Genomic DNA, 26,029 nt, shown 5'->3' on the forward strand with positions numbered 1-26,029 from the left:
GCACAACCTGGGATCATGTGGGCCTGGACCACCAATGAACATGGAGTATTCTCATTGATAATAATGGGAACTCCGTTTGTACGAGCTCCCATTACTATCGATGAGAATACCCCCAAAAACAAAAAAACACAACACAATCAATTTTAAAAACCCTTCACATATTTAAAATAAATTGAAATTGAATTTAATTAGATGTTTTAGAAAAAAGAGGTTTTAATACGGTTAAATAAACTTACCTTAATGGACAGGTTTTCTAATATAAAAATTAGTGATCAAATTAAATTTTTCTATGTTTTAAAACTCTTACACAGGAAAAAGTAGACTATACGCCTGCGCGCGAATGTCCTTTTCCCAGGGATGCATGCGATCTGTCAAAAGACATTTTGACAGATCGCAAATGCTAGTTCTCAACGCATGCATATTGCGCGCTGAGAATCGGCATTTGCGAGGCCCCTTTGGGTGCATGCGCACATTGTACGTACCCGGAGAAGCTGCAATTTACAGCCCAATATAAACTGAAGGTTACAATTCTAAAGGGAGAGCATGAACAGAGAGACATGGGGATATACGTACAAAAATCGTTGAAGGTGGCAAGGCAAGTTAAGAAAGTGGTTAAAAAAAGCATTAGGGATCCTGGGCTTTATAAATGGAGGCATAGGGGCCGAAATTCAGCTCCCCAAAAAGGCCGCTTACCGCCAGAAAGGGGCGGAGTTGAGCGGCCGCCAACTTCCGGTCCAATGGCCACCACCAGTGCAATTCAGCTCAAAGGCTTTTCTGGTGGTCCCTGCCGCTGCCGACTGTCCTAAGTGCTTCATCAAAGAACGCATCACCGATCTCCCGCAACCCCCGTGAAATTTAGCTGCAAAAATCATAAATGCAATGTGCAGTGCCCCCGACAGCTTTTTCTGTTGCTGCACCTTCCTTTCACTCTGTGAGCCATGACATCGTGGTGGCCCTTCAAGGGGAGGGCACACTGCCGCGGCCGCCATGTTATTTTTTTGGCGGCCGACTTCCCGATCAGCCGGACAATTATGTCCCCGGGTTCGGCCGGGCCGCCAACAGGCAACCTGGCAGCCCCTCTTGGATGCCAGGTCTCTGGCACGGCTGAAAACCTCCCTCGTGGCCTAAATGGCCAAACCTAAACAATCGCTACTTCTCTCGCCTTTGAATGAGGGGAGAGACGTGGTGACACACTGTACTGATGTCATCACCGCTCCGCTGCTGATTGACAGTGGCGGTGACTCCATCCCGCTTCCACTTTCACCCCTTATCAGCTCTTATCACCAAACTTCCGGCCTTTTATGACCGATTTCCGATCCGCCTGAAAAAAACGACGAAGAGCTGAATTTTGCGATAGAAGTTATGATGAACCTTTATAAGACACTGGTTCGGCCTCAATTGGAGTATTGTGTCCAATTCTGGGTACCACACTTTTGGAAGGATGTGAAGGCCTTAGAGAAGGTGCAGAACAACGGTTCCAGGGATGGGGGACTTCAGTTACATGGTTAGACTGGAGAATCTAGGGTTGTTCTCCTTAGAGCACACAGGGTTGAGAGGAGATTTGATAGAGGTGTTAAAAATTATAAGGGGTCTAGACAGAATAAATAGAAAGAAAATGTTCCCATTGGCGGAAGGGTCGAGAACCAGATTTAAGGTGGTTGGCAGAAGAACCAAAGGCGACTTGAGGAAAAACATTTTTATGGAGTGAGTGGTTAGGATCTGGAATGCATTGCCTGAAAGGGTGGTGGAGGCAGATTCAATCATCGTTTCCAATGAGAAATTTGATAAGTACCTGAAGGAAAAACATTTGCAGGATGTTATGTATTTAACCCTTGGCAACCTGCATCACACCCACCAGAGGGCCTACCTGTTGGAGTCCCAAGGGATCCCAGCATCCCTTGGGAGCACTGTATATAAGCAGGCCACCCACGAGGTACCTGCACTCTGGAGTCTAATTAAAGGAGCTAAAGTCACACTTACTCATTGCTTACAGTACTCAGTTTCACCCTTTATTATGAGCGTAACAATTGGTGACGAGATGATGAACAACCGAGCGAAAATGCAAAGAACAGTTGGTATCCTGGAGAAGTTCCCAGAAGGGGATGATTGGAAGGCCTTCGTGGAGAGACTCGGCCAATACTTTGTGGCCAATGAGCTGGAAGGGGACGAGAACGCTGCCAAATGAAGGGCGATCCTCCTTACCATCTGTGAGGCAACAACCTATGGCCTCATGAAGAATCTTCTAGCTCCGGTAAAACCAACAACCAAATCCTATGAAGAATTGTGTATGCTGGCCCGGGAGCACCTAAAACCTAAGGAAAACGTTTTGATGGCAAGGTATCAGTTCCACACATGTCAACGGTCAGAAGGCCAGGGAGTGGCGAGCTACGTCGCTGAACTAAGGCGCCTTGCAGGACATTGCGAATTTGATGGATTTCTTGAAAAAAATGCTGAGAGACTTTTTTTATGCTTGTCATTGACCATGAGGTAATCCTTCGCAAACTATTGACTGTTGAAACACCGAATCTGAGCAAAGTCATAACGATAGCCCGGGCATTTATGTCCATCAGCGATAACACCAAACAAATTGCGCAGCATAAAGAGGTTTTGGCCAGTACTGTGCACAAAGTAACATCATTTTCGAGCAGGAATATACATGGCAGAACATACACGCTGACTGCTGCACGACCTCAGATGACCCAGAGTCCGCCATCAATCGTTAATGCGAGGCAGCTAACATCTTGTTGGCATTGTGGAGGTGATCATCGGGCCCATCAATGCCGCTTCAAGCACTATGCGTGCAACGGCTGCAGAACAATAGGACACCTCCAGCGAATGTGCAGGTGAGCTGCAAACCCTGCAAACCACCACGTTGCAGAGGAAGATCAACCCACGGTGGATCAGCTGAACTTGAGACTCGAATCGAGGAGGCAGAAGTGTACGGGGTACACACCTTCACCACGAAATGTCCACCAATAATATTAAAAGTTGAACTGAATGGAATTCCAGTATCCATGGAACTGGACACGGGTGCAAGTCAGTCCATAATGAGCAAAAAGGCCTTCAACAGGCTGTGGTGCAACAAGGCACACAGGCCTAAGCTCAGCCCCATTCACACCAAGCTAAGAACTTACATCAAAGAACTGATCTCTGTAATTGGCAGTGCAGCAGTCAAAGTCTCCTATGATGGAGCAGTACATGAACTCCCGCTATGGATCGTGCCAGGGGATGGCCCCACACTGTTTGGCAGAAGCTGGCTGGTAAAAATCCGCTGGAACTGGGATGACATCCGAGCGCTTTTGTCCGACGACGACGTCTCATGTGCCCAGGTTCTGAGCAGATTTCCATCGTTGTTCGAGCCAGGCATTGGAAGTTTCTCGGGGGTGAAAGTGCAGATCCATTTGGTTCCTGGTACATGACCCATCCACCACAAGGCATGGGCTGTATCGGATATGATGCAAGAGAAAGTGGAAATTGAGCTGGTCAGGCTGCAGCGAGAAGGCATCATCATGCCGGTGGAATTCAATGAGTGGATCAGTTCGATTGTCCCGGTACTCAAAGGTGACAGCACGGTCAGAATTTGTGGGGACTATAAAGTAACGATTAACCGTTTTTCGCTACAGGACCAGTACTTACTACCCAAGGCAGACGACCTATTTACGACCCTGGCTGGTGGAAAGACAATCACCACATTGGATCTGACCTCGGCCTACATGACACAGAAGCTGGAGGAATCTTCGAAAGGCCTCACCTGCATCAACACACACAAGGGTCTGTTCATCTATAACAGATGCCCGTTTAGGATTCGGTCAGCCGCGGCAATTTTCCAACGGAACATGGAGAGCCTGCTAAAGCCTCACACCGTGGTTTTCCAGGATGACATACTGGTCACAGGTCGGGACACCCTCGAACACTTGAAGAATCTGGAAGAGGTTCTAAGTCGGCTAGATCATGTGGGACTCAGGTTGAAATGCTCGAAGTGTGTTTTCCTGGCGCCAGAGGTCGAGTTCTTGGGAAGAAGAATCACAGCAGACGGCATCAGATCCAACGACGCCAAGACGGAGGCCATCAAGAATGCGCCGAGACCACAGAACGTGACGGAGCTGCGGTCGTTCCTGGGACTCCTCAACTATTTCGGTAATTTCCTACCCGGGTTAAGCACCTTGCTACTGCGCAAGGGAGACGACTGGATATGGGGAATTCACAAGAGGCTGCTTTTGAGAAAGCCAGAAATCTGTTATGTTCAAACAAACTGCTTGTTTTGTATAACCCATGTAAACGATTAGTGCTAGCTTGCGATGCGTCGTCATATGGGGTCGGGTGTGTGTTAGAACAAGCTAACGAATCGAGGATTTTGCAACTGGTCGCTTATGCGTCCAGGAGTCTGTCCAAGGCCGAAAGGGTCTACAGCATGATTGAAAAAGAAGCTCTGGCGTGCATTTACGGGGTGAAAAAAATGCACCAGTATTTATTTGGTCTCAAATTTGAGCTTAAAACTGACCATAAGCCATTCATATCGTTATTCTCAGAGAGCAAAGGGATTAACACCAATGCCTCTGCCGGCATCCAAAGATGGGCCCTCACTCTGTCGGCGTATAACTATGTAATCCGCACAGACTGAGCACAGGGAACTGCTCTCAGTTGGCTACCATGCCCACTAGCTGAGTGGAAATGGCACAGCCTACAGACTTGCTCATGGTAATGGATGCATTCGAAAACGAAAAGTCACCCGTTGCAGCCTGCCAGATCAGGACCTGGACCAGCCAGGATCCTTTACTGTCCCTGGTAAAAAAAACTGTGTCCTCCATGGGAGCTGGTCCAGGGTCCCAGCGGAGATGCAGGAAGAGATTAAGCCATTCCACAGGCGCAAAGACGAAATGTCCTTGCAGGTGGACTGTCTTTTGTGGGGTAATCGCATGGTCTTGCCCAAGAAAGGCAGAGAAACGTTCATCCATGACCTACACAGCACCGAGCCAGGCATTGTAATGATGAAAGCCATAGCCAGATCCCATGAGTGGTGGCCCGGCATCGACTCAGATTTAGAGTCATGCGTGCACCAGGGAAACACTTGCTCTCAACTGAGCAATACACTCAGAGAGGCACCATTAAGTTTGTGGTCATGGCTCTCCAAACCGTGGTCTAGGATCCACGTTGACTATGCGGGCCCATTTCTCGGCAAAATGTTCTTGGTTGTAGTGGATGCTTATTCAAAATGGATTGAATGTGTAATAATGTCTGTAAGCACGTCGACTGCCACCATCGAAAGCCTACGAGCTATGTTTGCCACACACGGCCTGCCTGATGTCCTAGTCAGCGACAATGGGCCGTGTTTCACCAGAGCTGAATTCAAGGAATTCATGACCCCCAATGGGATCAAGCATGTCACATCTGCCCCGTTCAAGCCCACATCCAATGGCCAGGCAGAACGAGGAGTTCAGACCATCAAGCAAAGCTGGAAACATGTGCCGGAAGGCTCCTTGCAGACCCGATTGTCCTGAGTTCTGCTCAGCTACCGCACCAGACCCTACTCGCTCATCGGGGTTCCCCCAGCTGAGCTGCTCATGAAAAGGGTGCTCAAAACTAGGCTCTCTCTTGTCCACTCTGATCTCCATGATCACGTCGAGGGCAGGCGGCATCAACAAAGTATGTACCATGATCGTGCAAATTTGTCACGCGATATTGAAGTCAATGATCCTGTGTTTGTACTCAATTATGGATATGGTCCCAAATGGCTCACTGGCATGGTCATAGCCAAAGAAGGGAATAGGGTGTTTCAGGTCAAATTGGCAAATGGACTGATGTGCAGAAAGCATTTGGAGCAAATCAAATTGCGGTTCACTAACAGCTACGAGCAACCCGAAGAGGACACCACCAACTTCGACCCTCCAACACACACAAGTGGCAACTGACATCATGGTTGACCACGAAGCCGAACTCACCATCCGCAGCAGCCCGGCAAGGCCTGCTGCCCAGCAACCCAGTGAAGAACCAACCAACTCACCCACACCTGCATTTGTACCGAGACGATCGACAAGGGAGCGAAAAGCCCCAGTTTGTCTCACCCTGTAAATAAGTGTACTATTGACTTTATGAGGGAGTGATGTTATGTATGTAACCCTTGTCAACCTGTATCACACCACCACCAGAGGGCCTCCCTATTGGAGTCCCAAAGGATCCCAGCATCCATTGGGAGCATTGTATATAAGCAGGCTACCCCCGAGGTACCTGCACTCTGGAGTCTAATTAAAAGAGCTAAGGTCACACTTACTCATTGCTTACAGTGCTCAGTTTCATCCTTTATTATGAGCGTAACACAGGGCTACGGGGAAAGAGCAGGGGGAGTGGGACTAGCTGAAGTGCTCTTGCAGAGACGTCATGGGCTCGATGGGCAGAATGACCTCCTTCTGTGCTGTAACCATTCTATGATTCTATGATTCTATGAACAACAACAGGAAAGGAAGGTGTTTGGTCTATTGAAATTCTATCCAACAGGAATGGGTTTGGACTATTTGGATTCAATACAAAAAGAACGTGAGATGTGTACATGATGAACAGAGTGTCCATTGGCAATGGCACAGAAACAAAATCAACTCGGTGTAATTATTCACCATTCAATGAGCCAATTCAGCTGCCTGAGTCTCAATCTGTGGATTTCCTTCCCTAAACCTCCTTCTTCTCTTTTAAAAGCTACAAAGCCTTTAGCCACCCTTCCTAACATTTCCCTTCCTGGCTTGACCTCTGTTTTCTGTATGCCTATTTGGGAAGCCACCTCGGATGTTTGTTAGAGATACTATTTAAATGCAACTTGTTGTTGTTGCTATTGTCAACAAAACTATCATGTACTAGGATGCATCTTAAAGTTATTTGATTATAAACAGAACAAGTTATTCTTTCCTTGTATAGATCATCGGTGAGATCATACTTGAATATAATGTTGTATTGGCCACCCTACCATAAAAAGAGTATTGAGTATTGGTGTCCTGGAGCATGATTATTTCTCCCCTCCTCGCCCCCACTTCCCGCTCACCCCAGTTCCCTCACAGGTCTCTGATCTCCCTCCTCAACCTTCCATTTGCTATCATAGTGCTGCTCAATATCGCCTTTGTTTCTGCTTTCAGTGATTCCATATCCATCGAATCCACCAATGTCTTCCACCTCCACTGTTGTTTTTAGTACAGCTTTCATCTTGGCATTGTTAAATCCAATGCCTGTAGGCTTGCGCACACGTGACATGCGATTGACCTGGTTGTATACTGCCAGAGTTACCTTGTCCTCTTCTACAGCTAAATCCCTCCGCCCTCCACAGTCATCAGTCCCCAAACCTCTACTCCACCCAAACCAGCTTGCTTTGATCCTCTCTCTGCCGCACCTATCCTAATTTCTAACAGCAAGTGTGATGAGCTCATGGATTTTGCTGTCTCCAAAATTGAGGCTATCAGGTCAGCTGCTTTGACATCCTTTTTCTCTCTCGGCTTTGTCCCCTTCAGACCTTTCCCATCTTAGCCCTGACTTCACAACATTTAACTTCTCCCCATCTCCCTCCCAGCCCCCAACACTTCCAATAGACCCATCTCCTGTTCTCTCAACCTCACAATTTATGACCACGCAACTACTTCTCCTTAACTTGATTCTCACTGAAATTGTAAACTGCTCTCTCTTTTTTACAGATATTGATCCCCCCCACCCTTCAAAACTACTGCCATTGCACTCCCTCCTTCTCTACATATTTAAAGATGAACCCCACTCATCCAAGTAAAAAACTTGATCAGCGGGATCTGGGCAGCACGTAAGTAACTTGGGTGATTTTAACTGCAAACTTGCTCGGTTTCTGCCAACTGGGTAAGATTAAAATTGCCATAATTGATTCAGAATGTTGACCTTCTTTACCAATCTTTCAATGAGCCTCACCCTACTCTACCTATATAATATCCTCCAATCGAATTTGCAGCGTGTACCCTGTGCTCTTCCAACGCAGAACTATTGTGCACCATCCCTCATTTCATTCTACAATGGATGGTCAAGCTTTCAGCCAAAATGTCCCTGAACCCTGGAATTCTCTTCTTAAACCATAGTTATGACAACCAATTTAAATCTATGAATAAAGTTATTATGAAATTTTGTTTCATTTTGTTTCTGTGACCAGTTACTCATATTTTAACTTCACATGCTTGTAAAAACACAACTAAAATGTTCACTAAGGATAGATATTTGGTAAATTTTTATTGGCTTGATACTGATAGTGATGTGATTTACAGAATTGTCCTGATCTCAAGGTAACCAGAAAATCCTGTGGCAGGAAAAGTCAAAGAGAATTTCTGATCCAGCAGGAATCCCAGTGGATTTACTGGGGTTTGGGGTCATTATTATTTTTATAGTAGACTCCCAGGGCTGTTTCAGGTAGCGGGGGAGAGTTTCCTGTTTTGCCCAGTATAATCAATCATTCTACAGCACTTTTATTTTTAAGGAATGCAACATCAATCTTGAAACCCAGCACTGCTAAGGTATTAGTGATGGACAATACATCCGATGACGTCTTCTAGTCACTTACATTTAATTTGAATATACCCACCTGATGGATGGCAAATCCATGGAAGGTCGAGGCCAAAGTCTTCAATGGAGATCTGTTTTCTGTGTTGTTCACCCTTATTATCCCACTCAAAATAGAGAACAATGTATAGTTCTGATTTGCCTGTCAATGTTGCATTCATTGTTTCTCTCATCCCTGTCGGAAATGTCTCCCCTCACACTTGTGGGTTTTCCCAACAACATGGCAAAATTGGGACCTTTGTACATTGATATGGTGCCATGTGGTGGATCGTCTATATGCTACATCACTGTGCCACCTATTGTCTGAATTTCCAAAGAATGCTTTCTACCATCACTGTAGACAATGGTACCAAGAATATGATACTTGTGCAGTGGCACCGGGGTTGCTGCCCGTCAGGTACCATGAGCACATTGAAGGCAATTGGCTGACCTTGTAACGTAATGCAAGATCAACTAATTAAAATGTTGTTGTGGTACTTCCAGTATGAAGTGCATAATGCACTGGGAGCACAGGGTGGAGAGCACTACATTATGGGTGTAACCCTTAAGGGTTTCTGGGAAAAAATGTCATGTTGAGGGAGAAAAATCTTCCAGCCTATAGAAAGCCTTTCTTTTTTTAAATATTGTTTCGAAAGACTGTATGATGGGTGGGGGCAAATGGAAGGCAGTCTCCAGGCACAAAATAGAATCTGTGGGCAAGTGGTGGAGCGAAGCTTGATCTCCTGCTTGATGGCTGGAAAAGTGGATGTGCTGCTGCCTGAGGTATGTATGAGGATCGCACCTTCCCCACAGGATAACAGTGCACTGTGACTGGCAGACAATAGCAGGTAGGCATGAGCAGTATGCACAATATCTACAGAATTCAGGAACAGCTACAGGAAAATATAGGATAATGTAACGAACCTGGCCAGGCAAAGCTTCCCAATAGTACCTTATATGTAACAGATGGTGCACGATTACATGTTACAAAACATGTGACTTTGCTTCCAGGCCTTCTGGCCCACATTTACCACTAGCCCGTGCCTTTCACATATCCCATGCCTCTCACAAATGTACAACTGTATCATTGTGTCTCATGCTTGGAAAAACTGCGACATACGGAATGGATTCCTTTTAGAGGACTCCACAGTACAACCTGAAGGATCAAACCTTCCTCGCAATCAGTGGACAACCATCAACCACCTCAAAACCGTAGATGCTGCCACCTTCTCCATAGACGGAAGATTAAAGTATCCCCATCATGCGATTGTGGAGCTCCTGATCACTCCCTCGAGCACATCATTGAGCACTGCCCTCAGAGGAAATTTGCAGGCAGTCTACAAGATATCCACACCTGGATATCCAATTTAGATATTGCTTTGATAATACCATACGAAAGAAGATTGTGTCTCATGCATAACCATACAGAGTATACATTCCAGCTGCGCATTACGATGGAAAGCCATGCCCCACATATATTCTGAGAACTTTACTCATCAAAACATTGTAATGGAAACACAGTCGATTACTGGCTCCCAATATGGAGTTCAGGTTGGGCATATGGTTGCTATGATTGACCTTTTACCTTGGGAAATAAAGCAGTGCAGTGACATGGAGCAACTTTGTCAATTGCAGGAGATGAAAGTGAAGCCATGCTGACTGATGAATCAGGTATCAATTTGATTTGTGATCAGCTGATTTTGCAGTGCCAGCCAACAATAAACCACATGCAAACAGTCGAGTGTAGTGCTTTCCCAATGTTGCAATTTGTCGATAAGTATGCCTGCTATGGATTGTAAAACTCTGTAGTTGGCACCCTATTGATCCTCAGGAAGTGGAGACACTATTCTTCGGTCATTGGCAAGTAGGTGTATTTAGGTCAGTAGGTAGGATCTGGGGTTTGCTGATCTATTTCGCATCCTTCTTTCATCTTGTGCCTCTAAACCAGAAATATTGCATTTGAGGCTGTTTAAAAACAAAATTATCTCCAGGGATTCAAAAAAAATTCTACAATAAATATAAAAAATGGAAACTTGAAAAATATGGGGAAGATCTCATAACGGCAGCATTGCACTAAAAATGTAAGAACTGGGGAAAGAAACAAAATGACTAAGCTTGACCCACTTTCATAGGAATACATAGGATTTACGGCACATAAACAGGCCATTCAGGACATTCAGCCCAACCAGTCCATGCTCCACTTGAGGCTCCTCTCATCTTTCCTCATCAAAATCTATCAGCATAACTTTCTGTTGTCTATGCAAAAACTCAATAGACTTAATACTGTAAACTCTGAACAGGTACAAACCTGGCTCTACTTTATTCGGGCCCAAAGTGATTACATTACAAGATGGCTGGCCTTTTATACCTGAGCCGCACACACGTGCGCACAGACCAATTACCTCCAACAGTGACGCCACCTGGTGGCTAGTAAACCCCAAGCATACATATGTGACAATATCCCCCTTTAAGATATTAGTAACGGTCTTTTTACAAATTGAGTCGGTCGGGGCTTTCCGCTCCCAAGTTGAACGTCTCAGTTCAACTCCAGCCTTGGGCGAGCGTTCTGAGTCTGTTATGACTGGGGACTGGGTAGCCGATCTGATGGGAGTGGCAATGACCACTTCAGGGATTGAAAGTCCAGATTCATTGACCATGTCAGTGATTGAAAGTCCAGATTCATTGATGACAGCGGAGGCCTCTGATGACTGAGGGTAGGTTGGTTGGTCACTGATTGTGTCTTCCTCAGACTGTTCCGGTTCATCTGTGTGCCGCAGCTTTATCAAATCGACATGATTCCTGCATGTCTGCCCATTCTTGAGATTAACGATAAACACTCTGTTACCCTCCTTGGCCATAACAGTACCGGCGATCTATTTGGGACCTTGACCATAATTCGGTACATACACAGGATCATTGATAGAAATGTCGCGTGACACAGTAGCGCGATCATGATACCTTTGCTGACTTTGACGTCTGTAATCGACACGATTATTCAAGTCAGAGTGGACAAGAGAAAGCCTGGTCTTGAGACCTCTCTTCATCAATAGTTCAGCAGGGGAGTCCCCGGTAAGTGTATGGGATCTTGTCCTGTAACAAAGCAATATGTGTGACAAGCGAGTTTGCAGTGAACCTTGAGTTACACATTTCATACTCTGCTTGATGGTTTGGACAGCACGCTCTGCTTGTCCATTGGATGTGGGTTTGAATGGTGCTGACCTCACATGTTTGATACCATTGAGTTTCTTGAAACTCCAGACTAGTGAAGAAAGATCCATTGTCGCTTACAACGAGGTCGAGCAGACAATGAGTGGCAAACATGACATGAAGGCTCTCAATGGTAGCTGTGGATGTACTGGATGGCATGAGTATACACTCTATCCACTTGGAATATGCATCCACCACAACTAAAAACATCTTTCCCAGGAAGGGACCTGCAAAGTCGATGTGGATCCTGGACCATGGTTTAGATGGTCACGACCACAGACTCAGCGGTGATTCCGCTGGTGCTTTACTTAGCTGCATGCAATTGTTGCACTGATGCACACATGATTCCAGATCAGAGTCAATTCCAGCCACCATACATGAGACCTGGCAATGGCTCTCATCATGACAATACCAGGATGAGTGCTATGTAGATCATGCACAAATTTCTCTCTTTCTTTCTTGGGCATAACAACACGATTACCCCACAGTATACAATCTGATTGAATGGATAGTTTATCTTTGCGACGGATGTAAGGTTTGGTCTTCTCACACATTTGCTTGGGTATGGCAGACCAATCACCACTAAGGATACAACATTTCACAACCGATATTATCGGGTCCTGGCTGATCCAGGTCTTAACTTGTTGGGCCGTGACAGGGGTTCCTTCACTTTCAAAAGCATCCATGACTAACAGTAAGTCTGCCGGTTGTGGCGGTTCCACCTCTGTTGTGGGCAACAGCAGACGGCTCAATAATTCTCAGTGCCAGGTCTATGGCGAATGACATAATCATAGGCAGATAATGTCAGTGCCCACCTCTGGATGCGGGATGATGCATTGGTATTGATATCTTTGTTTTCTGAAAAAAATGAAATGAGTGGCTTGTGATCTGTTTCCAGTTCAAACCGAAGACCAAACAGGTACTGATGCATCTTTTTAACACCATACACAGGCTAGTACTTCTTTCTCTACCATGCTATCAGCTCTTTCTGCCTTTCACAAACTTTTTGAAGTATATGCAACAGGTTGTAATTTGCCCGACTCATTAGCTTGTTGGAGCACACAACCAACTCCATATGACGATGCATCACAGGCCAATACTAGACACTTACATGGATCATAATGTACCAGCAGCTTGTTAGAGCAAAGTAGATTAGTAGCTTTCTCAAAAGCTCTATCTTCAGATGCACCCCAAACCCAGCTGTCGCCTTTTCTTAGCAACATGTGCAGGGGCTCTAATAAGGTGCTCGGTTTAGGTAAGAAATTACCGAAGTAGTTGAGTAGACCAAGGAACGAGCGCAGCTCCGTCACATTCTGAGGCTTGGGTGCATTTTTGATGGCCTTGGTTTTCGAGTCTGTAGGTCTGAATCCGTCAGCAGCAATTTTCCTCCCCAGGAATTCGACTTCCGGTGCCATGAAGATGCATTTCGAGCGTTTCAGCCTGAGTCCCACTTTGTCCAGACGATGTAGAACCTCTTCCAGGTTGTTCAGATATTCGGCAGAGTCACGACCTGTGACCAGGATGTCATCTTGGAACACGACGATTCTGGGGATGGACTTTAGTAGAGGACTCCATGTTCCTCTGAAATATGGCTGCAGCCAAGCGAATTCCAAAAGGGCACCTGTTGTAGATAAACAGTCCTTTATGAGTGTTGATGCACGTAAGTTTCTTCGACGTGTTGACCAGCTCCTATGTCATGTAGGCCGACGTCAGACCAAGTTTTGTGAACGACTTCCCCCCCGGCTAGCGTTGCAAACATGTCATCAGCCTTCGGTAACAGATATTGAACCTGTTTCGAAACTCGGTTGATCGTAACCTTGTAGTCTCCACAAATCCTGACAGTGCCATCACTTTTCAACATGGGAACAATGGGGCTGGCCCATACATTAAATTTGACCGGTGATATGATCCCTTCACGCTGGAATCTGTCCAGTTCGATTTTGACCTTTTCCCTCATCATGTACGGAACTGTCCGAGCTTTATCATGGACAGGTCTTGCATCTGAGTCCACGTGGATCTGCACCTTGGCTCCCGTGAAATTGCCGATGCCTGTTTCAAACAGCGAGGGGAACTTGCTCATGGAATATCCTCCTCCTCCTCTGACAACGCTTTGATCTCTTTCCAGTTCCATTTGATTTTTTCTAACCAGTTCCTGCCAAACAGTGTTAGACCATTGCCTGGAACAATCCATAAAGGTAAATCGTGAACCGCACCATCATACGACACCTTGATTACTGCACTGCCTATCACCGTTATGTGTTCTTTAGTGTACGTACGCAACTTGGCATTGACTGGACTCAGCTTAGGCCTCACAGCCTTAATATCCCACAGCCTGTCAAATGTCCTCTGGCTCATTATTGATTGACTCGTACCTGTGTCCAATTCCATCGATACCGGCACACCATTAAGTTTTACATTAATCATTATCGCTTGGCTCTTTGTTAGGAACGAATACAGTCCACACACTTCCTCCTCTGGTATCTCGAATTGCATATCCAGATCCACGCTAGACTGGTCATCATCCTCCACGTGGTGTCTCGCAGCACGCTTGCTCAGTTGCGGACACAGCGCTGGAGATGCCCCACTCTCGAACAGTCTTTATAAATATACTGTTTAAACCAACACTGATGATGCCGATGATTTCTCCCACAATGCCAATCAGATTCATTCACATTGGCAGTCTTTGAGCAGCCACAGGTTTCGCGTACACTGTCGGGTAGGCCTTGCTATATGCAGCTCTGCCAAACAATGATACTATCTTGTGTACAGTACTTGCCGAGTTCCAATTTTTTAATGATATCTGCTTTAAGCTTTTGTCCATCGTCATGCATGATTGGGCAATCGTGATGGCCTTGCTCAAATCCAACGTCTCCACCGCCAGTAGCTTACACAGGATCACCTTGTGGTTAATGCCGATTACAAAAAAGTCCCGCAACATGTCTGCCAACGCAGTTTCGAACTTACATGGTCCAGCTAGACGTCTTAGATCGGCAACGAATTCCGATACATCATGGCCCTCAGAACGAACGTGCGTATAGAATCGATATCTTGAGATGATGATATCTTCATCTGGTTTGAGATGGTCACGTACCAGAGCACACAATGCTTCACAGTCCTTGTCCGTTGGACTTAAGGGCGAGAGGAGATTCTTTATGAATCCATAGATTTTTGGATCGCGAGGAGGACTGCTTGGCACCGATCTGCATCAGTGGGTTCCTCCATTTTGTTGGCCAAGAAGTACTGTTTCAAGCAGGCTACAAAGTCTGCCCAATCTTCTTCCTCCACGAATCGCTCCAGAATTCCAATTGTGCTCATTTTTGCATGCAAAGGTTCTTGTTACCTCATCGCCAAATGTTGTGTATGCAATAACTCAATAAACTGAATACTGTAAACTTCAAACAGGTACAAACCTGGCTCTACTTTATTGGGGCCTAAAGTGATTACAATACAATATGGCTGGCCTTTTATACCTGGGCCGCACACATGTGCGCACAGCCCAATGACCTCCAACAGTGGCGCCACCTGGTGGCTAGTAAACCCAAGCATACATACATGACACCTTCTATTCCCTTCTCCCTCATATGCTTATCTAGTCTCCCCTTAAATGCATTTATACTATTCACTTCAACCACTCCCTGTGGTAACGAGGTCCACATTCTCACCATTCTTTGGGTAAAGACGTTTTTTCTGAATTCCTTATTGGATTTCTTGGTGACTAGCTTATATTGATAGCCTCTAGTAGAAACAAGGCCACAAGTGGAAACATTCTCTCTATATCCACTTTATCAAAACCTTTCATAATTTTAAAGACTTCTATTAGGTCACCACTCATCCTTCTTTTTTCCAGAGAAAAGAGACCCAGCCTGTTCATCCTTTCCTGATATGTATACCCTCACATTTCTGATATCATCCTTGTAAATCTTCTCTGCATTGATAGGTCCTTACTATACAGTATGAATGCACACGAGGCCCAAGCTTGAGAGAAGGTCAGTCTGTGACCTGTCCTTTATTCCTTAGCACTCAAGTGATGGAAGTGGGTGGAGCTTCCCCTTTTATACCTGAAAGTCCAGGTTAGGAGTGTCTCCCACAAGTTCACCACCTAGTGGTCAATGTTCTCACAGTGTACAACTTAGGTCAGATTATACATGGGTTACAATGCTGGTTGAATACATGACATCACCTCCCCCCCCCCCAAAGTCTTATTGGGATCACAGGTTGAGCCTCTCTGGTGGTTTACGCTCTCTTGTAGAGCACCTGAGTTGGGGCTCCGGTTGTTGGGCGCTGGCTTGAGTGCCTGCTGTTTGCGGTGCCTCAGGCCTGTCCGGACTTCCCACAGTGACTGGGTTCTCCTCCCTTTGGTTCCTATATTCGGTCACCTGTGGAGGAGTGAACTCTATATCGTATTCTTCCTCTGCTTCTTCTATGAGGTTGCTGAACCTCCTTTTTGTTTGATCCACATATTTGCGGCAGATTTGTCCATTGGTAAGTTTAACTACCAGAATCCTATTTCCCTCTTTGGCAACCACAGTGCCTGCGAGCCATTTGGGCCCTGCAGCGTAGTTGAGGACAAAAACAGGGTCATTTACATCAATACATCGCGCCCTCGCATTCCTGTCATATCGTGACTGGCGCCTGCTCTCGACAATTTCTTTCATGGTGGGGTGTATAAGGGATAACCGGGTTTTGAGCGTCCTTTTCATTAGCAGCTCTGCAGGTGGAACCCTGTGAGCGAGTGTGGTCGGGATCTGTAGGCCAATAGGAGGCGTGATAAGCGGCATTGTAGGGAACCCCCTTGGATTCTGAGCATCCCCTGTTTGATTATCTGCACTGCTCGTTCTGCCTGGCCGTTTGAGGCCGGCTTGAACGGTGCCGTTCTGACATGGTTAATTCCATTGCCTGCCATGAAGTCCTGGAATTCAATGCTTGTGAAGCACGGGCCATTGTCGCTGACCAAGATCTCCGGTAGACCGTGGGCGGCGAACATTGCCCGTAGACTTTCTACCGTGGCAGAGGATGTGCTTGAATTTAAAATGTCACACTCGATCCATTTGGAGTGGGCGTCTACTACAACCAAAAACATTTTTCCCATGAAAGGACCTGTATAGTCCATATGAATGCGTGACCAAGCCTTGGCGGGCCATGGCCAGGGGCTAAGGGGGGCTTCCCTGGGCGCATTGCCCAGATGGGCACACGTGTTGCACCTGCGAACACAAAGTTCCAGATCTGCGTCTATCCCTGGCCACCAAACGTGTGACCTGGCAATTGCCTTCATCGTGACAATGCCCGGGTGCTCATTGTGGAGTTCTCTGATGAACACCTCTCTGCCCATCTGGGGCATGACTATGCGGTTTCCCCACAGTAGGCAATCGGCCTGAATCGAGAGTTCATCCCTGCACCTGTGAAATGGTTTAAATTCCTCAGGGCATGCCCTGCAGTGGCTGCCCAGTCCCCATTCAGGACACATTTCTTAACTAAAGACAGTAGCAGGTCTCTATTTGTCCAGACTTTAATCTGACGGGCTGTCACAGGTGAGCCTTCGCGTCCGAAAGCTTCAACAGCCATGACCATCTCAGCAGCATGCTCGGTAGCCCCCTCAGTGGTGGCTAGTGGGAGCCTGCTGAGTGCATCGGCTCAGTTTTCGGTGCCCGGTCTGTGCCGAATTGTGTAGTCATAGGCGGCAAACATGAGTGCCCACCTCTGCATGCGGGCCGATGCGTTTGCATTTATGGCCTTGTTGGCCAAAAGGGACGTTAGGGATTTGTGATCTGTCTCCAGCTCAAATTTCCTGCCAAACAGGTACTGGTGCATTTTTTCTACCGCATATACACATGCGAGCACCTCCTTTTCTACCATCCCGTAGCCCCTTTCTGCCTGGGACAGACTTCTGGAGGCATAAGCTACCGGCTGTAACTGACCCTTGGCATTGACATGCTGCAATACACACCCGACACCATAGGACGACGCATCGCACGTTAACACAAGTTTCTTACATGGGTCATATAGCGTTAACAGATTGTTGGAACATAACAAATTGCGTGCTCTATTAAAAGCCCTTTCCTGGCTGTCCCCCCAGATCCATTCGCGACCTTTGCGTAGGAGCACGTGTAGCGGCTCTAGCAGCGTGCTCAATTTGGGAAGTTACCAAAATAGTTCAGGAGCACCAGGAATGAACGCAGCTCCGTCGTGTTACGGGGTCTGGGTGCTCTCTGGATCGCTTTCGTCTGGGACGCAGTGGGGCTGATCCCTTCTGCTGCTACCCTCATCCCCAGGAATTCTACCTCTGGAGCTAGGAAGACGCACTTCGCCTTTTTCAGTCGCAGCCCTACCTGGTCCAGTCTGCGTAGCACCTCCTTCAGGTTGTGGAGGTGTTCTTCAGTATCGTAACCTGTGATGAGGATGTCGTCCTGAAAAACCACCGTCCCTGGAATCGACTTGAGGAGGCTTTCCATATTTCTTTGGAAGCTCGCGGCGGCCGAGCGAACCCCGAACGGACATCTGTTGTACTCAAAGAACCCCTTGTGTGTCGTGATGGTGGTCAGCTTCTTCGACTCACTCGCCAGCTCCTGGGTCATGTAAGCTGAGGTCAGGTCCAATTTTGAAAAAAGTTTGCCACCGGATAGCGTCGCAAAGAGGTCCTCCGCTCTCGGTAGCGGGTACTGGTCTTGGAGTGACACCCGATTGATGGTGGCCTTGTAATCGCCACATATCCTGACCAACCCATCCGCCTTGAGCACCGGCACAATCGGGCTCGCCCAGTCACTGAATTCGACTGGCAAGATGATGCCTTCCCTCAGCAGGCGGTCCAATTCGCCTTCTATCTTTTCCCGCATCACGTACGGCACCGCTCTGGCCTTGTGGTGTACTGGCCTGGCGTCCGGGTTTATGTGAATCACTAACTTGGCCCCCCTGAAAGTGCCATTGCCGGGTTGAAATAATGAGTCAAATTTGTCCAGGATCTGTGAGCATGATACTCGCTCCACAGAGGAAATTGCATTGACATCGCCCCATTTCCTGTTCATGACAGCAAGCCAACTCTTCCCCAGTAGTGCATGACCATTCCCCGGGACAATCCAAAGTGGCAACCTGTTCTCCGAATCTTTGTGGGTCACGATTACCGTGGCGCTGCCGAGCACCGGAATTATCTCCTTTGTGTATGTCTGTAGCTGTGCGTCAATCGGCAATAATTTTGGCCTCCTGGCCTTGGACGCCCACAACTTTTCGAACTGTTTGATTCCCATCAGGGACTGGCTGGCCCCTGTGTCTAGCTCCATTGATACTGGGATGCCATTGAGGAGCACTTTCTTCATTATCGGTGGCGTCCTGGTGTATGAACTGTATACGTGCTCCACATGAACTCGCTGAACTTCAGCTTCCAGCGATTTCCCCCAGCGTTCATTTCTGCAATTTCTGCAGGCATTTTGCTCATCTCTGCAAACTCCGGCTGAGTGTGTGCCTCCACACCCCCAACATGAGCTGCTGTTGGAAACAAAAGGTCCCTTGCCAGTCGATCGCCCCTGACTGCCCCTGTGACTGTCCTTGAATGTGCCATTAACAGGTGTTGATGGCCCCATTACTGGCCGCTTTGTCCCTTGCAATGGTGTGAATCGCCGTTCAACTTGCCATTGTCTCTGTCGAGCTCCCCTTCTGGGTTCGACTACATGTTGGGGCATACCCGACTGCCCTTGTCTGCCTGGAGAACTGTGTGCTGCTTTAACAATGTTGAATCTCTGTCCCAACCATTCCTTAACACAGTACCTCTCGTCTGTTCTGCTCATGGCCCTGCTCGTGTGGTTTAAATCCCAGTTTCTCGTCGCCATTGATAGGTCCTTACTATACAGTATAAATGCACACGAGGCCCATGCTTGAGAGAAGGTCAGTCTGTGACCTGTCCTTTATTCCAGAGCACTCAAGTGATGGAAGTGGGTGGAGCTTCCCCTTTTATACCTGAAAGTCCAGGTTAGGAGTGTCTCCCATAAGTTCACCACCTAGTGGTCAATGTTCTCACAGTGTACAACTTTGGTCAGATTATACATGGGTTACAATGCTGGTTGAATACATGACATGCACCCTCTCCAATGTCTTTATATCCTTTTTATAATATGGCGACCAGAACTCTACGCAATACTCTTAAGTGTGTCTAACCAAGGTTCAATAACAGGTTTAGCATAAGTTCCCTACCTTTCAATTCTATACCTCTACTAATAAATCCTAGTGCTTGGTTTGCCATGTTTATGGCCTTGCTAACCTGTATCGCAACTTTTAATGAATTGTGTATTTGTACTCCCAGATCCCTTTGTTCCTCTACCCCACCTAGACTCGCACCCTCTAAGTAATTAGTGACCTCCCTATTCTTCTTCCAAAATGTAATACCTCACATTTATCTGCAGTTGGCCATTCCCAACATTTAACAAACAGGCAACAGACAGGAAACGGCGGTCTCCCCACCCCACTCCACCCCGCCCCCGCCGCCCCCCTTCCCCCCACCCCCCACCCCCGCAGTGAGCACTGAAGATACAACTCATACGAAAGGTGGGTTGAAAGGGAAATTAACCTGGGAGAGAACAAAAAATCAGCAGATACTCAGCCTATGCTCCTTTACCAAATTGAGAAAGCATATTCACCCCATCCAACCTATTTAATCTCCTCCAACAGTCCATGGACATTCTCCCCACCCATTTAATCTCCTCCCACAGCCCAATCATAAGAATCAGAGGAACTTAGGGATGGGCGGAGGCCATTCAGCCCCTCAAGCTTGTTCAGTCATTCAATGAGATCATGGCTTATCTGCGACCTAACTCCATATACCCGCCTTTGGCCCACATCCCTTAATACCTTTGGTTAACAAAAACCTATTACTCAGATTTAAAATTAATTGATCTAGCATCAATTGTCGTTTGTGGAAGAGAGTTCCAAACTTCCACCACCCTTCGTGTGTAAAAGCATTTCCTAACTTCACTCCTGAAAGGTCTAGCTCTAATTTTCAGACTATGCCCCCTAGTCCTAGAATCCCCAACCAGCAGAAATCGTTTCTCTCTCTCTCCCTCCTATCTGTTCCCCTTCATATCTTGAAAATCCCAATCAGATCACCCATTAACCTTCTAAGTTCTAGGGAATACAACCCTAATTTGTGTAATCTCTCCTTGTAACTTAACCCTTGGAGTGACTTTAAGAACTCCTGCACACATGGCCCTTCCCTTGCTTCCATTTTAAATGGTTGCTGAAGGAATAAAAGTAGCAAAGCCAATACTGCATTTAGGGTACTATGCGCTCTTTTACATATTTTACTAGTAATTTGGGGCTTAGTGAGGCTTGCTTATGACTGGTGCATTAGCACTTGGCACCACAGGCAATTCCCCATTTTCTTCCTGTGTTTTGAGTGAATCGATTGGAACACTTTCTCCAAGGTTCTCTTGACTGGTCATTCATGATTTCATAAGTCCTTAGTAGTTCCTTACTGACAGTTTTCTAGCTGCTTTCATTGTTTTTTGATTTGTAATGCTGCTGTTCTGATTTGCTGCTGTTTTATTTTGATACAATCAACAACGTGTTACAGATAGCAAGTGAGACACTATCAAGACGTGTGCACTGTATGAATGATATATTATACATATTCTTGCATAGATTTCTTTAAATAACAAAGATCACAATGGGCCCAAATTTCCCCAGGAGTTGCTCCGTTTTTTTCAGAGCAACTTGATTTTTCTGGAGTATATTTTTAGTTGCAATTCTGGCCATTTAATTTGCGCCAATGTAAGTGAGTTAGTTAGATTTTTTTAGTTTAGTTTATTTTTCAAAAGGGGGCATTACCAGTCACTTACGTCTGTTTTGGCCATTTAAGCAAATTTAGCCAGCTAAAAGTTACTCCAAATGAACTTCGGCCAGCGTAAGTGGGCACTCTTGTACGTTCAGAAAAACCTTGCGATGACTTAAGAAATCAGCGCAAGCAGCCAGAGATAGAGGGGCAGGGGACCTTGCAAAGTACTAAACACCTTCACAACAACAGTAAAGAAGCATAAACACATTTAAAGCACCAAGCACTAAGCAAAGCACAAAAAGTAATAAGCGATTAATTAACAAATAAAAAATAGAAGTCCTACCTTAGGGAACGCAGCGGGCCGCCGATGAGGGAGCCCATTCGGCCAGGGCTAGGGACGGCATGCTTCGGGCCCCTCCCACATAGCCTGCAGCGCGCACTCACAGATTCAGCCTGCCAGGAGCTACTGCACATGCATGCAGACTCTAGCGCGCATGTGCAGAGGTCCCGACACTGTTTTCAGCGCCGGGACCTGGCTTCGCCCCCAATCCATTGGGCCACGCTATGCCACCAACGAGGAGAGGCTGGGGAGCGGCCAGAATCGGGAGGAAGATTTTCGTCGCGCTTGGAGGCAGACAAAAGCGGCGTGGGTGAGGGCGCCAGAAAAAGGGATTGGGAAAATTTGAGTCCAATGTAAGTATTTGTAACGTAATGCAATGTCATCCTTATGATACTTTATTCAAACCCTTGTAATTAGTTGCTTTTATACTGCATAAGAGCTGTGCAATTGTAACAGGAAACAAAATGTAAAACTGAATGATTCCATTATTTGGGTGTTCGTTAAAAAATAGGCCAAGAGTCTGGGAGGTCTTGGTAGGCAGTAATTTTCCTAAGTAGAGCTTTAAGGTTACCATGTTGAATATTTCATTGCATTATAAAAGCCCTGGTGAGGGCCTCCTGCCTTCTCTGTGGATACTGAGGTGACAGCGGTGTGGCTTTTGAAAGGAGTCAGTGGAGCTGATCAAAATTCAAGCTGCTACAGGTGTCTCATTAAATTGAAAGGATACTGGGTTCTATCATCGCTGCCACTGTAACAGGAATGCACAGGGTAATGGACACCTGGCCTTGTTAAGGTGTAATTCAGTATGGGGAGATTTCAATTATTATTAAAGAATTTTATGTATCTTTTTTATCATATAAATTGCCTGTGTTTGAAAGATGAAGTATAGAAAAAAGAAATTCAAAAAATTCAGACACTGAAAATCTTCACATAATTCGATCTTAACTGTTGGTGAGGAATGATTATGCTAAAGTCTCTTTTCCAGAAATGTAAGCCCTGTTTTATGTTGTTCTAGTAACTGCACCTGTTGCTCCAAAATAAATGGCTTCTCTAAAGGTTAAGGAGAAATTGGCTTAAAGCAGTGCTTTGGAATAATGTGAAGTTTTTTTTTTTTACATTTTATTTAACTTCTTGTTCAGGTTTGTTTTTCTTGAACAAAATTAGAAAATTCTGAAATACACAGAAGATTCTAAAGAAGGATTCTGCTGAGAACATTGACCTGCAGATGCTGCCTGACCTGCTGTGTATTTCCCGCATTTTCTGAGTTTTTTCCCCTGGATTACAAGCACTTGCAGTTTTTCACTTTTCATTTAGTTCGGCTTTTCCGGCCTTGGTTCCCTTATAGTCTATCTTTATATTTGCAATCGGCTACTTTGTATCTTTTTGACTTTTCATTGGACTGAAATAATCTCACTCTGAATGTCATTGCTATAAAGCTTCATGATGGGAGGAAAGTTCAGTCGTACTTTATTACTTATGAACTATGAACGAAGGTTTATCACACTTAGACCTTGAGAATTGTTCCGTCTCTTTGATTATTTAATGACTCAAGGATGCCTCAAAAAAAAAACTCTCTGAATTGATGATATGATTTTATTAAGATTTTCCTCTTAGAAAAGCGATATATATTTTTATTTGCATATTTTGTGCTTTTTTTATTTCCCTCCATCTCCATTCCATTCCCCATTGTCCATTTCATTGTCCGCATGCCCGATGCTAGACTCTCGAAACAAGCTACTCCATGCTCCGTTACAGCAAGTGAGTCCCAGGAGGGCAAAGAAAATACTTCAAGGACACCCTTAAAGCCTCCTTGAAAAAATGTAACATCCCCACCAACTCTTGGGAATCCCTGGCCCAAGACTGCTTAAAGTGGAGGAGAATCATCCGAGAAGGCGCCAAACAACTCGAGTCTTTTCGTCGGTAGCACGCAAAAGCCAAGCACAAACAGCGGAAGGAGCGTGTGACAAACTAAGCACTCCACTCACCGTCCCTTCAACCACCATCTGCCCCACCTGTGACAGAGACTGTAGGTCCCGCATTGGTCTCATCAATCACCTGAGAACTCATGTGGAAGCAAGTCATCCTCGACTCTGAGGGGCTGCCTAAGAAGAAGAGAAGATTCCCCACATGATAGTGTCTCTGCCCGTTCTAGATCCAGGGGTTGGGGCATGCATGAGAATGGCTACTTGGTAGCCTTCCCTCTAATTTTTTCTTCTTCCACCCCGTGGAGAAGCTCCTGCCTCATTAGTTCAGCCAAAGTGAGAAATGTACTATGCGGGAAGTGCAGGCCGTAATCTGCATTCCTTGGCACCACCTGTCAAACTCTCAACAAGCAACATCACTGCACTTTCAGGATACTTTTTCAGGTGATCCAGCAGAGATCTGGTGCTCAGCCTGCGCAGAATTGCGGGGGGGAGGGGGAAGGTAGGAAGAAAGTACTGCATTAAGACACAGGACAACTGTACACCATCACGCTATGTCACTGGGCTGTATGTGTATGTCTGTCAACCTGTGTATTTTATAAGATGAAACAAGGCTTCATAGCCCAAAGCAATAATACTCTGGTGCTGTGAATAAGGTGAAATGACAAACCTGTCAACAAACAGAGCCAAACACTGAAGTAAGCTTTTCAACATAAAAGGCTAGTGTTGTTCAGTAGGAAAATTATCCCTTGAACAACAGAGAAACAGAAGTAGTGGTTCGATCTCTCTGGTTTCACAGTAATGTGGGTAAGATTACAAAATTTCCCTTTGCAGTAGTGATGTTAGGATCCGGAATGCACTGCCCGAGAGGGTGGTGGAGGCAGATTCAATCATGGCTTTCAAAAAGGAATTGAATAAGTACCTAAAGGAAAAATATTTGCAGGGCTCCGGGGAAAGGGCGGGGGAGTGGGACTAGCTGAAGTGCTCTTGCAGAGAGCTGGCATGGACTTGATGGGTCAAATGGCCTCCTTCTGTGCTGTAACCATTCTATGATTCTGTGATTCTATGTTAGTTATTCCATGCTGTAGTTTGATAGGTCTACTGTTATTAAGGTGAAATATCTTTCTAATTTAAATTGTATCTAGTTTGGAGCTTTAGGTATTTAGCCCTTTGATGGTGGTTAACTTTCCCCATCATTCCCAAAAATCCAAGATGACTCGTTCTAACTTTTATTTGATGCAAACCAAACTTCTTTCCAAGGAATTGTTCTTTCACCTCCCAGAATATTTATATAAATAGACAAGTTCCTTAATAACCTAAACGTCCAGAAAAATTTGACCTTGGTGGTTGTTGTGTGGTATGCCGCAGAGAATAGAGAATATGCCCTTTATTTCCCATATATGAAAGAAAGATGTGACCTTTAACCGAGGTCTGCCCTCCTTGAGTAAATGTAAAAGATCCCATGGCATTATTCGAAGAAGAGCAGGGGAGTTCTCCTTGTGTCCCTGCCAAGATTTGTCTCTCAACCAACGCCACTAAAACAGATTATCTGGTCATTATCACATTGCTGTTTGTGGGAGCTTGCTGTGTGCAATTTTGATGGCCATGTTTGCTACATTACAGCAGTGAATGCACTTCAAAAGTCTGTCTGTCTGTCTGTCTGTCTTTCTTGTAACGAGCACACAAGGTAATGCTAATGTAGAAATAGCTCATATATGGAAAACACAGATTCTTATAAATATTGTGAGCCTTGCTTTCTACAGTTTTGTACTGTTTGCCCATGCTGTGGTTTTCATTGGTATTCCACTCATTTTGGTTCAAAATGATTTGGAATATCACTGTGTGCACTCCCCTGTCTTACTGTAGTGTATACTGGTGCAAATATACTCATGCTCAACAAGCTCCCCACTGGAGTGGAACTAAACTATAGAACCAATGGAAACCTGTTTAGCCTTCGTTGCTTCCAGGCTAGATCCAAGACCATCCCATCCTCTGTCGTCGAACTACAGTGCGCGGACGACACTTGCGTCTGTGCACACTCAGAGACTGAACTCCAAGCTATTGTCAACATCTTCATTGAAGCGTACGAAAGCATGGGCCTTACACTAAACATCCGTAAGGCAAAGGTCCTCCACCAACCTGACCCCGCCACACAGTACTTTCCCACGATCATCAAAATCCATGGCACGGCCTTGGACAACGTGGACCATTTTCCATACCTCGGGAGCCTTCTATCAACAAGGGCAGACATCGACGACGAGGTCCAATGTTGCCTCCAGT

The 26,029-nt window shown here is 45.9% G+C and overlaps 1 protein-coding gene across 2 annotated transcripts in view; it reads left to right on the plus strand.

Annotated features, from left to right (window-relative positions):
• Positions 1 to 26,029, plus strand: part of shroom1 (shroom family member 1) — a 195,482-nt gene that overhangs the window by 57,903 nt on the left and 111,550 nt on the right. For both annotated transcript variants that reach the window (XM_070877199.1, XM_070877200.1), the window contains one exon: positions 7,668 to 7,786. The gene's annotated coding sequence lies outside the window, so the exon portion shown is untranslated. The remainder of the gene's footprint in view (positions 1 to 7,667; positions 7,787 to 26,029) is intronic.

Source organism: Pristiophorus japonicus, chromosome 4 (assembly GCF_044704955.1).
Source record: "Pristiophorus japonicus isolate sPriJap1 chromosome 4, sPriJap1.hap1, whole genome shotgun sequence".
NCBI lineage: Eukaryota > Metazoa > Chordata > Chondrichthyes > Pristiophoridae > Pristiophorus > Pristiophorus japonicus.